The sequence below is a fragment of the Phascolarctos cinereus genome, unplaced genomic scaffold (assembly GCF_003287225.1).
Source record: "Phascolarctos cinereus isolate Bilbo 61053 unplaced genomic scaffold, phaCin_HiC Scaffold_1;HRSCAF=81, whole genome shotgun sequence".
Classification (NCBI taxonomy): domain Eukaryota; kingdom Metazoa; phylum Chordata; class Mammalia; order Diprotodontia; family Phascolarctidae; genus Phascolarctos; species Phascolarctos cinereus.
The window spans coordinates 248,282,997-248,296,555 of NW_027555514.1; the positions used below are offsets into that span (position 1 = coordinate 248,282,997).

The 13,559-nt window shown below is 35.6% G+C and overlaps 1 long non-coding RNA gene across 1 annotated transcript in view; it reads right to left on the reverse strand.

Moving 5' to 3' along the window:
- The window catches only part of LOC110213228 (uncharacterized), a 96,847-nt gene that overhangs the window by 61,299 nt on the left and 21,989 nt on the right, over positions 1 to 13,559 (reverse strand). Inside the window, exon 2 of the long non-coding RNA XR_002325936.2 lies at positions 11,583 to 11,707. This is a non-coding gene — a long non-coding RNA (uncharacterized LOC110213228). The remainder of the gene's footprint in view (positions 1 to 11,582; positions 11,708 to 13,559) is intronic.

Genomic DNA, 13,559 nt, shown 5'->3' on the forward strand with positions numbered 1-13,559 from the left:
TAAGACAGCAGAGAGATTTTGCCTTTTCACAGGCAGGGGAAAGAAAGAGGTTTGCAGCACCTGACCTCCTCCCAAGAAGTGCTGGAAGGCAGCTCAGCAGTGAATATTATTGTTGTTGTTTAGTAGTGTCTGACTCTTCGTGCCCCCATTTGGGTTTTCTTGGCAGAGGTGCTGGAGTGGTTTGCCATTTGTTTTTCCAGCTCATTTTACAGATAAGGAAACTGAGGCAAACAGGATTAAGTGACTTACCCAGGGTCTCACAGCTAAAGTGTCTAAGGCTGGATTTGAGTTGTTTTTCCTGACTGTACTTTATCCACTGCATGCATGCATACATACACACGTATGCATCTGTGTATATATGTATGTGTACATATATTTGTGTATATATAGACATGTGTACATGCATGCCTATATACACATGTATATGTGTATGTTAGTATGTATATGTGTATGTGTGTGTATATATATACATATCTACACATATATATGTTTGTGTGTATATATGTATGTGTGTTAAAATGATGCTGTTCTTGCCCTCAAGAAGCTTATAATATAGCCTAAACCAATCAGTATGTTGCAAGAAAGAATGTAATAGGAACAAAGAAGACACCCAGACAGTAGTTCAGAACAAAAAAATTGTGAAGAGAGAAATAATTTTCAGTTCAGAAAATCCAGGAAGGCTTCCTGAAGAGAGTGGTGCCTGAGTTAGGCCCTTGAGGAAGAGAAGGAATTTAAAAGCTAAAGAGCAGGGAATGTGTTCTAGGGAGCAGTGGGTGGTGCATTCTATGAATAATGGAGATGTGATTTTGGGGTAAGATTGGGACACACTGTGGCTGGAATATAGAATCCATGAAGGGTACTAGAGGGAAATAAGACTGTGAATGGAAGTGGGAAACACTGTGGAGGAATTTAAATTCTGTTAGTTTGTAGCTAAGTGGTATGATGGAAAGAATACTGGCCTTAGAATTAGAAAGACCCGAATTCAAATTCTGCCTCCCACACTGTTTGCTGTGTAGTCTGGGGCAAGTCACTTAACCTCTGTCAGTTTCTGTCTGATCTGTGACAAAGTGATAATGACAGTGCTTCCCTCTCAGGATCATTGTGAGATTCAAATGAAACAACATGTATAAGAGCGTTACAAACTTTAAAGTGCAATACAAATGCTAGCTATTTAATACCAGACCTAGAGGCCATTGAAAGCCACTGAATATTTTTGATCAAAGGAATGATATACTCAGACCTACATACTAGGAAGATAATTGTGACTGTTGTATGAAGTACCACTGAGAGAGAGATAAGTGACTGGAGGCAGGGGAATCAGTTAAGAGATGAAAAAAATAGTCTAGGAGAAAGTGAAGGATCCAAAGTAGGAGGAGGAGGAGGAGGTGTCATTTCAAGTGGAAAGCACAGGATGAATAGAAAGCTATCATGAAGGCTTAGCAGGTAAGACTTGGTGACTGATTTAATATAAAGGAGAAGGTCAATGAGGAAGAATAAATAGTCAATCATAATAGGTTTTGAACCTAAGTGACTAGAAAGAAGATGGTGCCATGAACACAAATAATGTTATGGGGGTGGGAGGGAAAGTTTAGGGAATTTCCTTTTTTGACAGGTGTGAGGTACTATTGGATGGACATTCAAGGGTGGATGTCAAAAAGTAATAAAACATACAAAACTATGAGGTTGGATATAGCTTATGGAGCCATTGGTACATAGGTAATAATTGAAGGCAGTTAAGTACATGAGACCATCAAGGGAGAGATATTAGCAGGATAAGAGAGGAAGCCTAAGGGCAGAGCCTTGAGGGATCGCCATACTTTGAGAGTAGGAGATTGATGATGAACCTGGAAAGGAGATTGAGTCATTCCCTAAAAGATGTGGAAAGGGTGAAAACAGTTTCCAAAAGAAGAACAGACCATCAATGACTAAATGAAAACAGGCTCCAGAGCACCAGTAATAAGAGCAAAGGATGGCAGAACATCTTTGAGGTTTCATGTCTCATGCTGCAAATAGGCAAAGATGACAAAAAACAATGGAAATACTGATGGATAGGAATGGATGTAAACAAATATGCTGTTGGTAAAACTGTGACTTGTGCCAAATATTTTGGAAAAGAATTAGAATTATGCAAGAAAATTGTTTTAACTCCATACCTTTTGATCCAGTGATCACACTACTGGGCATATATCCCTTGGAGATTAAAGACTGAAAAGTATAATATTTATCAGAATATCAAAATATTCATTTTCTGTGTGTGTATGTGTACGGTAGCAAAGACTTGGAAAGGAAGACAGAGGGCTTTTGTTGAATTGGAAGAGGTTAAACAAGCTGTTATAATAATGTGATGACAATTTAATAACCCCCCCTGGAATACTTGCCCTTCTTGCACTAAAATTGGCAAATACCCCAACCCCAAGACTATGACTTCTATTTTCTAGAGGTAGCTAGTGGCACAGTAGTTAAAGTGTAGGACCTAGAATCAGGAACATGTGAGTTGAGATCTAGCCTTAGGCAGTTTCTAGTTATTTTACCCTGGGAAAGTTACTTAACCTCTGTTTGCCTCAGTTAACTCAACTGCAAAATGGGGAAAATTGTAGCATTTATGTCACGTGGTGGTTGTGAGGATCAAATGAAATAACATTTGTAAAAATCACTTATTACAGTGCTTGGAATAGAGTAGGCATATAAATGCTTAATCCCTTCCCTCCTTTACCTTTTTTAGGCATAATCTCACTGGTGGCTGCTTTATAGTTTATGAGGTCCCATTGGTATGCTTTCCATTAAGTCAGCCAGTAGACTCAAATGCTATAGCACGAGGAGTAGTTGTAAAAGCTTCACTGATGAAGAGGAATAATAGTATTTACTTTTAAATCTATCTGGTCCTGGGACTTTGTTGGTTTGTTTTTCCCTTTAGGAGCTCATTAATGGCACCTAAAATATGATTGGAGACTAAATACCTTAATCCTCTGTAATGGAGTATTCAAAGACCAATCAAAAAGACAATCAATAATTGCCTTAAAGTTAATGACAACAGCGAGACAACATACCAAAATTTTGATGGAAGCAGCCAAAGTAGTACTTAGAGCAAAATTTATGTCTCTAAACACTTTTAACAACAAAGGACAGAAAGAACATATCAACTCATTGGTCATGTAACTTACGGAAGAAAAAAAAAACACTAGAAAACCAACAAATTAAAAACCCACAATTAAATATCAAAATACATGTCCTGAAAATCAAAGAAGGGCCTAATAACATGGGAAGCAAAAAAAATGGAATTAATAAATAAAATTAGGTGATGTTTTGAAAAATAACAATTAGGGAATTTGATTTAGAAAAACCAAATTGTCAGTATCAAAAATGGAAAAGCTTAATTTACAACCAATGAAGTAATCCAAAAAATTGTTAAAAAGTACCTCACCTAATTTTATGCTAATAAAACTGACAATCGAAATGATATTGATGAATACTTACAAAAACATACAAAGTGCCCAGATTAACAGAACAAGAAATAGAGGACTTAAATAATCCAGTGTCAAAAAGGAAGTGCATTTCTTGTAAACAACATATTGTTGGATTCAGGTTTATAATCCATTCTGCTACCCTCTTCTATTTTATGGGTTGTTTCACACTGACACTCAGTAATTTTTGTTAGTTTGGTGTTTCCCACCATCCCATTCCCTTATATATTTTTTTTTTCCTTCTAGTTGTTTGCTATACTGTCTTTATAAAGAAAATGAAACTGGTAAAAGAAAAGGAGTGTGTTCAGGTTTCAAACAATTTACTTCTGATCCCCTACCTCTCTTCTCTTTCCCTCAACTCCTAATTATAGGTTATTATCTATAGGTTATTATCTTTTTTTTTTAAACCCCTCTTTGAGTTTGTTTTGTTTAGGACTACTCCCTCCTTTAGTCAGCCTTCTCTCTTATTCTCTCCTCTCTAGTCTCCCATTTTCCTGCTGTTGAGTAAAATGTATTTTTCTACCGAACTGTGTATTCTTCTGCTTTTAACCAGTTCAGATGAAGGTAAGAATCAAGTATTGCCTGCGTCTCCTATCCCATTCCTCATGTGTTTTCCACTTGTGCACTCTGATTGTATAAGGTATTTTCCACATGTTTCCTTTTCTTTCCTTTCCCTGCTCCCTTTCTATTCTTTTACAATTATCAAAACTGAATAGAACTACTTTGAGGTCCTCTTTCTTATTAGACTCTCTCTGTGACCATTGATGACAATAAGGTTTTGAGGGAACTCATATAGCATCTCACGTTAAAATGTAAATAGTTCATCCTTGTTTCTTGCCTTATTATTGTTTACTCATGTTCATGTTTTCCGCATTTCTTTTGAATTCTGTGTGTTTTGTACAGTTTCTGCATAACTCTGGTCTTTTCATCAGGAATGTTTAAAAGTCTTCTACTTTATTAAGTATACTTTTTCTCCTGTAGGATTTGTGTTCAGTATTTATAGTTATTTTATTTTTGGTTATAAGCTTATATCCTCTGTCCACTGGAATGTCAACTCCAAGCTCTCTGCTTCTTTAAAATGTTAGCTGATAAATCTTATGTGATCCTGACTGTGGCTCCTTAGTTCTTTCTGGCCGCTTGCAGTATTCTTAATTTGCCTTAGAAGCTCTGGATTTTAGCTATAAGGTTTCTGGGAATTTTCATTGTGAGATTTCTCCAGGTGGTGATTAGTGTATTTTATTTCCAATTTGCCCTCTGGTTCTAAGAGATCAGGGTAGTTTCATTTTATGATTTCTTGAAATACTATATCTGGACTCCTTTTTGTTCATGTTTTTCAGGTTGTCCAATGCTTCTTTAATTATATCTCCTCATTTTGTTTTCCAGATTAGTGTTTTTGTTTTGTTTGGCTATGGAATACCATATATTTTCTTCTGTTTGTTCCATCTTTTGATTTAATCTTAATATTTCTCTTTGTCTCATGGATTCATTCGCTTATATTTGGTGCATTTTAATTAATTTAATTTATCCAAGGAATTTTTTCCTTGGATAAAGTTTTATACCTCTTGTTCCAAGTTGTTAACTATCCTTCCTACTTTTTGTCCATAGCTCTCATTTCTTTTCCTATATTCTCATTTGATTTTTAAATATAATTTTAAGTTTTGTTTTTGTTTTTGTTTTTTGGCTAGGCAATGGGGTTAAGTGACTTGCCCAGGGTCACACAGCTAGTAAGTGTTATGTGACTGAGGTTGAATTTGAACTCAGGTCCTCCAGAATCCAGGGGCAGTGCTCTATCCACTGCGCCATCTAGCTGCCCCTTAAGTTTCTTTTTTAACTCTTCTACAATACTCAGAATTAATTGACCTTTTGCCTGTACTCTATTTTTCTTCGAGGCTTTGCTTGAAGATATTTTTGATGTATTCTCTTCTTCTGTGTTTGTATCTTGACTACATCTATCAGTATAATAGCTCCTTATGGTGAGATTGTGTGTGTATGTGTATGCATCTTTTTGTTGCTTTCTTGCATATTTGATATCGTATTATTCCATGGACTCAGAAACAGCTCAAGCTAGGGACCTGCAAGCTTCTACTGTTCCCAAAGGGTTCTGATTAAAAGCAAATTTTGAACACTGCTCTGCAAGTTCCCAAACTGGGTTTGAGTCTGAGGAATACATATGTGGTGTTGCCCCATTTGAGAAATCCAAAAAACGGATGTTGGACACAGCCACTGTCAGCCAGCTGGAAAGCTCTGTGAGTTTAGGGTGCCAGAGCTTCAGGCTCCTCTTTAGTCTTAGATTCCTGTGCTTGCAATAGCAAAGTTCGGACTAGACTGGAGCTGAAACCCCTCTTTACTCTTGAGGTTGTGCCACATAGCTGCTGCTTACTTCCAAACTTGTTACTTGGTCAGTAACCAGTTTGTGGCCTGGGACCCTTCCTCACCCTGCAATGCCACTCCTTATCACAGGTCCTTTACCCTTAAGTCCATCCTGGATCTGTGACTTTGAATTAAGTTATGAGACTTGGCATTGGTTCCACTATTCTGCATTAGGTTGCACTACTCTGAATGGTTCTGGGACCTCTTCTTGCCTTGGTATCCAGGCTTGGTATTCTTTCATTTCCTTCTTTGAAATGCTCAGTGTGGCATGCTCTTGGCTAGACTCATTCTCATTGTACCTGTCTCTTCCTATGCTCACTTGGACTAGAAAACTCACTCTAATTTTTCTTTTCTCAATCAGGACTATACCTAATGCCTTTTCTTTTTTCCTTTTAATTTATTTTATTCTGAACTTAATAAATAAAACAAACATTTCCATAATATAGTAGAATATAAAAAGATGATTTCACATAAAACTGCAAATCTATTATGCACAACTTTCTATTCCTTTTAAATATATAATGAAGTTATCATGTAACTTTCTTTTTTTCCCTTTTATTTCTTCCCTCTCCCTCTGCCCTAGAGATGGCTACCATTAGCCACAAATATTTGTATGTGTGTATATATATATATCCATATGTGTAAGTATATGTATATGTATATGTACATGTATATATATATATGTATATATATATATGTATATGTATGTGTGTAAAACCATTCTATACATATTTGTACTTATCACTTCTTTCTACAGATACAGATAGTATCTTCCTTCATATGTCCTTTGTAGTTAATTTGGGTATTTATATAGTCAAAATGACTTAGTCACTCAAAGTTACACTGCTGTTACTGTATGCAACATTCTCTTAGTTTTGCTCATTTTACTATTCATTATTTCATGCAAGTCTATTCACATTTTTCTAAGATCATCGAGCTCATCATTTCTTATATCACAGTAGTGCAGCCTGTTCAGCCATTCCCCAATTGATGGGCATCTTCTCAATTTCCAAGTCTTTGCCACCACAAAGAGAGCTGCAATAAATATTTTAGAACATATAGGTTCTTTTCCTTTTTCCCTAATCATCTTTGGAAACAGATCTAGTAGTGGTATTTCTAGGTCAAAGGATAAAGGCAGTTTAATAACTCTTTGGACATACCAAATTGCTCTGCAAAATGCTTGGTTCAGTGCACAGTTTCACCACCAGTGAATTCACTGAATTCACTAATTAATGTCCCAATTTTTCCACATCCTCTCCAACATCTGTCACTTTCCCCTTCAATCATTTTAGCCAATATGATACATTTAAAATTATTTTATAGTCATATGAAAAAATACTCTAAGTCATTGTTGATTAGAGAAATGCAAATTAAAGCAACCTGGAGATGTTTTACACCTGATGCCTTTTCTAGATTTTTATGATGCAGTTGTGATGGGGACCTAGGCTATACTTCTTCCTGCTATTCCTTCATCTTGACTTTATCTATTTGCTTGTTTGTTTTAAGGTTAAGTAAGATCTACGTGTGTAGTAAAGGTGCCCATAGACTACTAGAAATTGAAAATGAGCAAGAAAGAACAGGAATAGTTGTTGAAGCAAAGTCTTAGTGGAAATGGGAGGGAGGTATTTGAGATCAAAATACATTGTAAATAGATGATTTTGTCAAGGATCTATATCTACTTCGCTTTTTGAAATTGGAGCAAAGATGAAGATGATAGGTCCAGGTGTGGAGAATATATGGCCTTGAGGCCTCATGTGGCCCCTTAGGTCCTCAAATATGGCCCTTTCACTGAATCCAAATTTCACAGGACAAATCCTCTTAATAAAAGGATTTATTCTGTAAAAAGTGGACTCAACTAAAAGGCATCACCCAAGGACCTAGAAGTCCACATGTGATCTCAAGGCCAGAGGTTTCCCACTGGTGGATCAAAGTACAGAGACGTTTTGAATTGTTGGCCAATTTGAGATGAGTGATCTAATTATGGATGTCTTCAATCTTCTCAGGCAAGTAGATCACATGATCTGTGGTTGAAGTGGAATTAAGAAGAAAGGAGGCTTTTGAAATATCTTTTGAGAAATGTTTCCTTGTTAGTATTTTCCAGTTATTTGGAAGTACCTCTTCTCTCTGTCTCCCTCTCTCTCTCTCTCATTCCTCCTCTCTCCTGTCTGCTCTATTCTCCCCCTTTTTTTTTCAGACTCCTCATAGAAGGTCCACCTGGGCCCAAGACTGTCTGTAAATGTCTTCTATGGTCCTTGTGCCTGATACTCTTAATTAAACGTTCCCTCTAAGATTTATTAAATTAGTAAGGTTCTTCTTCCCAGTACTCTAATGGCCAGCATTGACATCTGTTAGTATTAGTTCACAACAGATTTATGGCATAGCTGAATCAATAAGAAATGAGGAAAGATACATACACACATATATATGTATACACACATACATGTGTATATATGCATATGTATATATGTATCTATGCATGTGTATGTACATATAGATGTATATACATAGAATGAATAAAGTACCTACATTTATTAAGTACCTACTATGTGCCAAATAATAAATAGCTCTTTCTTTTGGCTTCTTGATAACAGAGAGAGAAGGACAGGGTAAGAGATGAGGAAAATGAATAAGTAATGGTGAATATTCAATTGAGCTTAGACAGCACTCATTTGTGGAGAACCATTCATTAGTAGAGTTTTGGAAAAGGTCATAGGAAAGGCAGAAGTTTTGCCCTTAGCCATGGGGAATAAATGGAATAACAATGTTTTAAAAGGATTTAGGTGTGGATGAAGTTGCCTTGTTGAAATGTCTTATAAATGAAAGGATCAAGACTGAAGGAAGGAAAAGTAAGCCATAATGAAGAAAAACAGGAAAGCTCAAGGGACTATCTTAATGACGGTGAAGAATAGTTTCAGGTGGTGAGAAAAGGGGTAGAAGATTGTGATAACGATGGAGGAATGCAAAATTTCTGAATGTGGATGGCGGAGCAGTTTGGGGATGATGGTGAAGTTGTGATCACCTCACCAGATAGCTGAAGCAGAATGGAAATGGAGGAAATGAGAGTTTTGGTGGTTGAAAAAGTGGTAGGTCATAGTGTTACTTGAACATTGAAGTATCAAAACTATGGCAGGATTTGGAGTAAGGGGAAAAACTACAACCCGTTGTGGAAGCCATCGAGAAAAGACATACTGTTTGGTGCCATACCAGTGAGCAGTCAGCCACATAGCCATCTTATATAAACAATTAGGACTTAGGCTAGTCTTTTTGGCATGTATCTAGGACATAATATGGATTATATGGAGACTGTCAAACTTGATCAGCAAAAACCAATTCTGTTTATATATGTGAAGAAGGCTATTACCCCAAAACTCTACATATTATAGAGTTCATGGGATCATAAATTATAAGTGGAAAGGACATTTGAAGTCATCTAAAACAACTCCCTCTGATTTGCAGAAGAGGACACTTAGACATAGATAAACCTATCGTAAAATCACACTGGTAATAAGCAGAAGATCTGGGACTGGAACATATGTCCTCTGGTTCTCATCTGAACACTCTTTACGTTGTACCATAAATCTTGGATGAGAAAATGAAAGGCAAAGGAACAGGTAATATTTATCTCATTGCTGCTTATTCTTTAAGGAGTTAGAAGCATCTTTCCAGGAAGTGAAAAGAAGGAAGTGAATAACTTATTAATATTAATGTTAATTGTTAAGTTAATGTTGATGGTTATAATAACTCAATATTAATATTAAAAAGAACATGTTAATATTATGATGGTATATGTTCCTTAGATTTAGATATCTGTAATTGAGCTTCATTTTCAGGAACATGTTGTAATAACTTCCTAACTAGTTTTCAGTTTCTCCCCATCCAATTCACAAGAGTGATTAGAGCAATTCCTCAATTATTTGGGCTTGTGCTCTGACTCTTTAATGAAGGACATGTACTTTACTGGGATATCCCAGGGAACTCCTGATTGACTGGAGAGTTGTTAAAAGTGATTAATAACTGAGAGTCAAAATGAAGGACCCTTGTTGTATGCCTACCTTTGTGTGTGTGTGTGTGTGTGTGTGTGTGTGTGTGTGTGACAGTGACAAAAGTGAAAAGAAGTAGCTAAACCCTCTTTGGGATTCTTTTTCAGACTTTTTCTCCTTTCCAGTTCCATCAAGGAGAAAGAGAGGATTTCTCTCCACTCCTCTCTCCCACAGGATCAATGACACCTTCCTAGGCAAGCTCCATGAGAATAGGGGTTGTCTCATTTGGGGGTTTATAGACTCAGCACCTATCACAATAGCTAGTATGTAGTAGGTACTTAATAAATGCTTGTAGTGTTGGATTATATTGGATTTATGTGTGAATTTTTGATAAGGAAAGAAAAGCTAGACACAGTCTCATATACACCAGATAAATTTTTAGAGGTATTATTTAAAGGGATCAGGGGAAAGAAGTGTAAGGCACTGTGACATAAAATACCATAAGGAAAATCACCTCCTGACATATTCTCAGGAATAAAATTCTGACAACACAAACACATAGTCCTGAGGGAAAAGAAAAGAAGAATGCATACTGTAGAATGAAATTCCTTGAAGGCAGAAGCGGTTTTCATTTTTTCATTTTGTATTTTCATTGTAGCTTGTACACGGTAATCACTTAATAATTACTCATTGATTTAATTGAATTGAATCTGTTTATGAACTGATATGACTGCACCAGGAACTGAGTGATCAGTCATTTTAGATTTTTAAAGAATATGTGAAGAAAATGGTTGCAAGGGCAAGTAATTGAAGATTAATACCAAAGAATAGCACATTTCTACAAAAAAACAAAACAAAACAAAACAAAAACATCAGGAGTGCTAAAACCCAGAACAAGCTAAGGCTTGGGATAAAGGCTAACAAAGGACAGAAAAGTGCTTTTAAGTTTTATGGTGAGTGTGAGAAGATAATAAAAAGAGGATAAAATGATTGTTCTAAGTATAAGAAGCAATGTCAATGGTGACAGAGAAGGAAGAACTAGTCAACTATCACTGTTTCTGTCTTTAGAGTTAGTCAATAAACACTGACATTTAGTAGGCACCTACTATATACCAGGAACTCTTCAGAGTGCTGGGGATGCAAAGTAAAAGATAGTCCTTGCTCTTGAGGAGCTCACAATCTAATGGGGGTGACTACATGTAAACAAGTAAGCTCTATGCAGAATAAATTGGAAATAGTCAACAGAAGGAAGGCATGAGAATTAAGAGGGATCAGGAAAGGCTTCCTATAGAAGGTGGAATTTTAACTGAGACTTGATGAACCAGGGAAGCCATGAGTCAGAGAATGTTTAAGATGGAATCAGGACCAATATAAGTGGAGAACTGATAAGATTATATCTAGATGTCTTCAATGAATTCAAATGATTGGGCCTGGATCAACCACAGACAGAATTTGTAGATAGAATTGCTGAGCCCCAGACCTTCAAAAAATCATGGACAACATTGGCAGTTCTACCACATCAAAGATAGCAAATGTCCTAAGTTTTGTTTGTTGCAAACAATATCTATAAAGTGAAACAAACATTACAATAATTAATAGAATAAAATGGTCATAAATAAAAACATAAATTGCTTTACTTATAGGTTCTTTTTAAGAGTCTAACAATTTTAAGAAGATAGTCATGAAAATGCCTTGACTTCTACATACACTTTTAAATTGTTCTCTGTATTTTTACCCAGATTTTATTGCTCCGATGATCATTTTTACAGACCTGTAGTCCATGTGTATATTGTTAAGCCACCTCAGCTATCTTCCTTCTACAGTGGTTCATATATCTTCTCTCGTTGATACTTTTCCTATTTGTCATTTCTTATGGCTCAATGTCAGTAGGCAATTCTGTAAGACAATACATGACAGATAGCTTCTAACATGAGGGCTTTTCCATATTGGAAGTTTTTTCACACCTTTAAAATAAAAGGTTTAGGGAAAAAAATCACTCCATATGTTTTGGTTCCTATAATTTCTCCTCTTTGCTGAGTAGGTAGGAATTTTCTTCCTTTGCACAACTGAAGTAGCTGTCATGTCAGGTTTTTAATGTGCTAATAATTTAAAAATACTTAAATCATTGATCCATTAAGAATGTATTCTATCATATGGTGGAGATGAGAATATAATCACATTAAAAAAGCATAGTGCTATCCAACTTTCCCAATATAGTTTATTAAACAGTGATTCATTCTTCCAATGTTTTATTGTTTTGGATTTTTCAAATATCACTTTGTTACATGACTGAGTTTAAAATTCTGAATTAACTGTCATTTCATTAATGCATTTTAAAAATAAAATACCAGACAGTTTTTTTAAATAATCGCTGCTTCATTACATAATTTTAAACCAGTTAGTATAAGTCCTCCCTTCCCTCTTTCCTTTGTAATTCCCCTTGGTATTCGTGTTTGTTTCCTTACCTATATACATTTTGTTACCACTTTAATTATGTGGAGTAGCCCATTGGATTTTAATAATTGTATATCCATAAATTATTTTGAATATCATTACTAAATTAATATTTGTTAATACATGAAATTAAAATATTGTTACATAAACAAAACTAATGCATCTAGGATAAGAAGGGAATCAGTTGAATAGGGAAAATAACCTGTATTCTATTTTTCAGGTAGCCATTGTTGACAACTAACAGAAATATAAAAGATCAAAAAACATTCTCCAACAAAAGAGTAGACAAAGGATATGAACAAACAATTCTAAAAAGAACTGCAAACAGTTATTAACAATTAACAAATACATAAAATAATTCTTCAAATTACTAATAATAAGAAAATTCAGATCAGAGTAACTCTTTGATTTCACCTCATATCCAGCAAAATGGTGAAGGTAATAAAAAATGGTAGCAGTCAATGTTGGAGGAGTCATGAAAGGATCAGCAGGCTAGAGGAGCATTGGTGGGGCTCTGAATTAGTGCAGCCATTCTGGAAAGTGATTTGGAGATATGCAAATAAAGTGGCTAAAAACGTCCAAATACTTTGACCCCAAATTTCCCTGCTAGACATTTAATGAAAGGCTGTCATTTATAAAATGGAAAGCTCCACATTCACCAAAATATTTATACCCAGCAATTTTTGTGGTAACAAACAACTAGAAACCAAGTAAATACCCATCAACTGGAAAATGGCTAAACAAATTGCTTGCCTGTAAGAAACAATGAACATAATGAATACAGAGAAACATAAAAAGACTTACATGAACTGAGGCAAAGTGAAGTAAGCAAGTTCTAATAAAATAGTACTTACAATGATTATAAAAAATTATTAAGAGCCTCAAAGAAATATAAGAGAGCTCCGTTTTAGAGTTTCCATGGAGGTGGAACATTCCACGTAGTGTCAGAGTTTTTCTCTGAAGTGGGGAGGGGAGGATAACAAAATTTATGTATCTAAGATAACAAGGAAAACCATGGAATGGAGAAAAAAAATTTCACCAGTTTTTCAGGTAGCCAATATAGACAACTCATAGAAATATATAAGACTAAAAGCCACTTTCTAATAAGAGTGGATAAAGGATATGCATGTTATTCAGTCATTTTTCTGTTGTGCCTGACTCTTTGTGACCCTATTTGGGGTTTTCTTGGCAAAGATCTTGGATTGGTTTGCATTTCCTTCTTCAATTCATTTTCAAGGTGAGGAAACTGAGGCAAATAGGGTTTGGTGACTTGGCCAGGGTCACATAGCTAAGC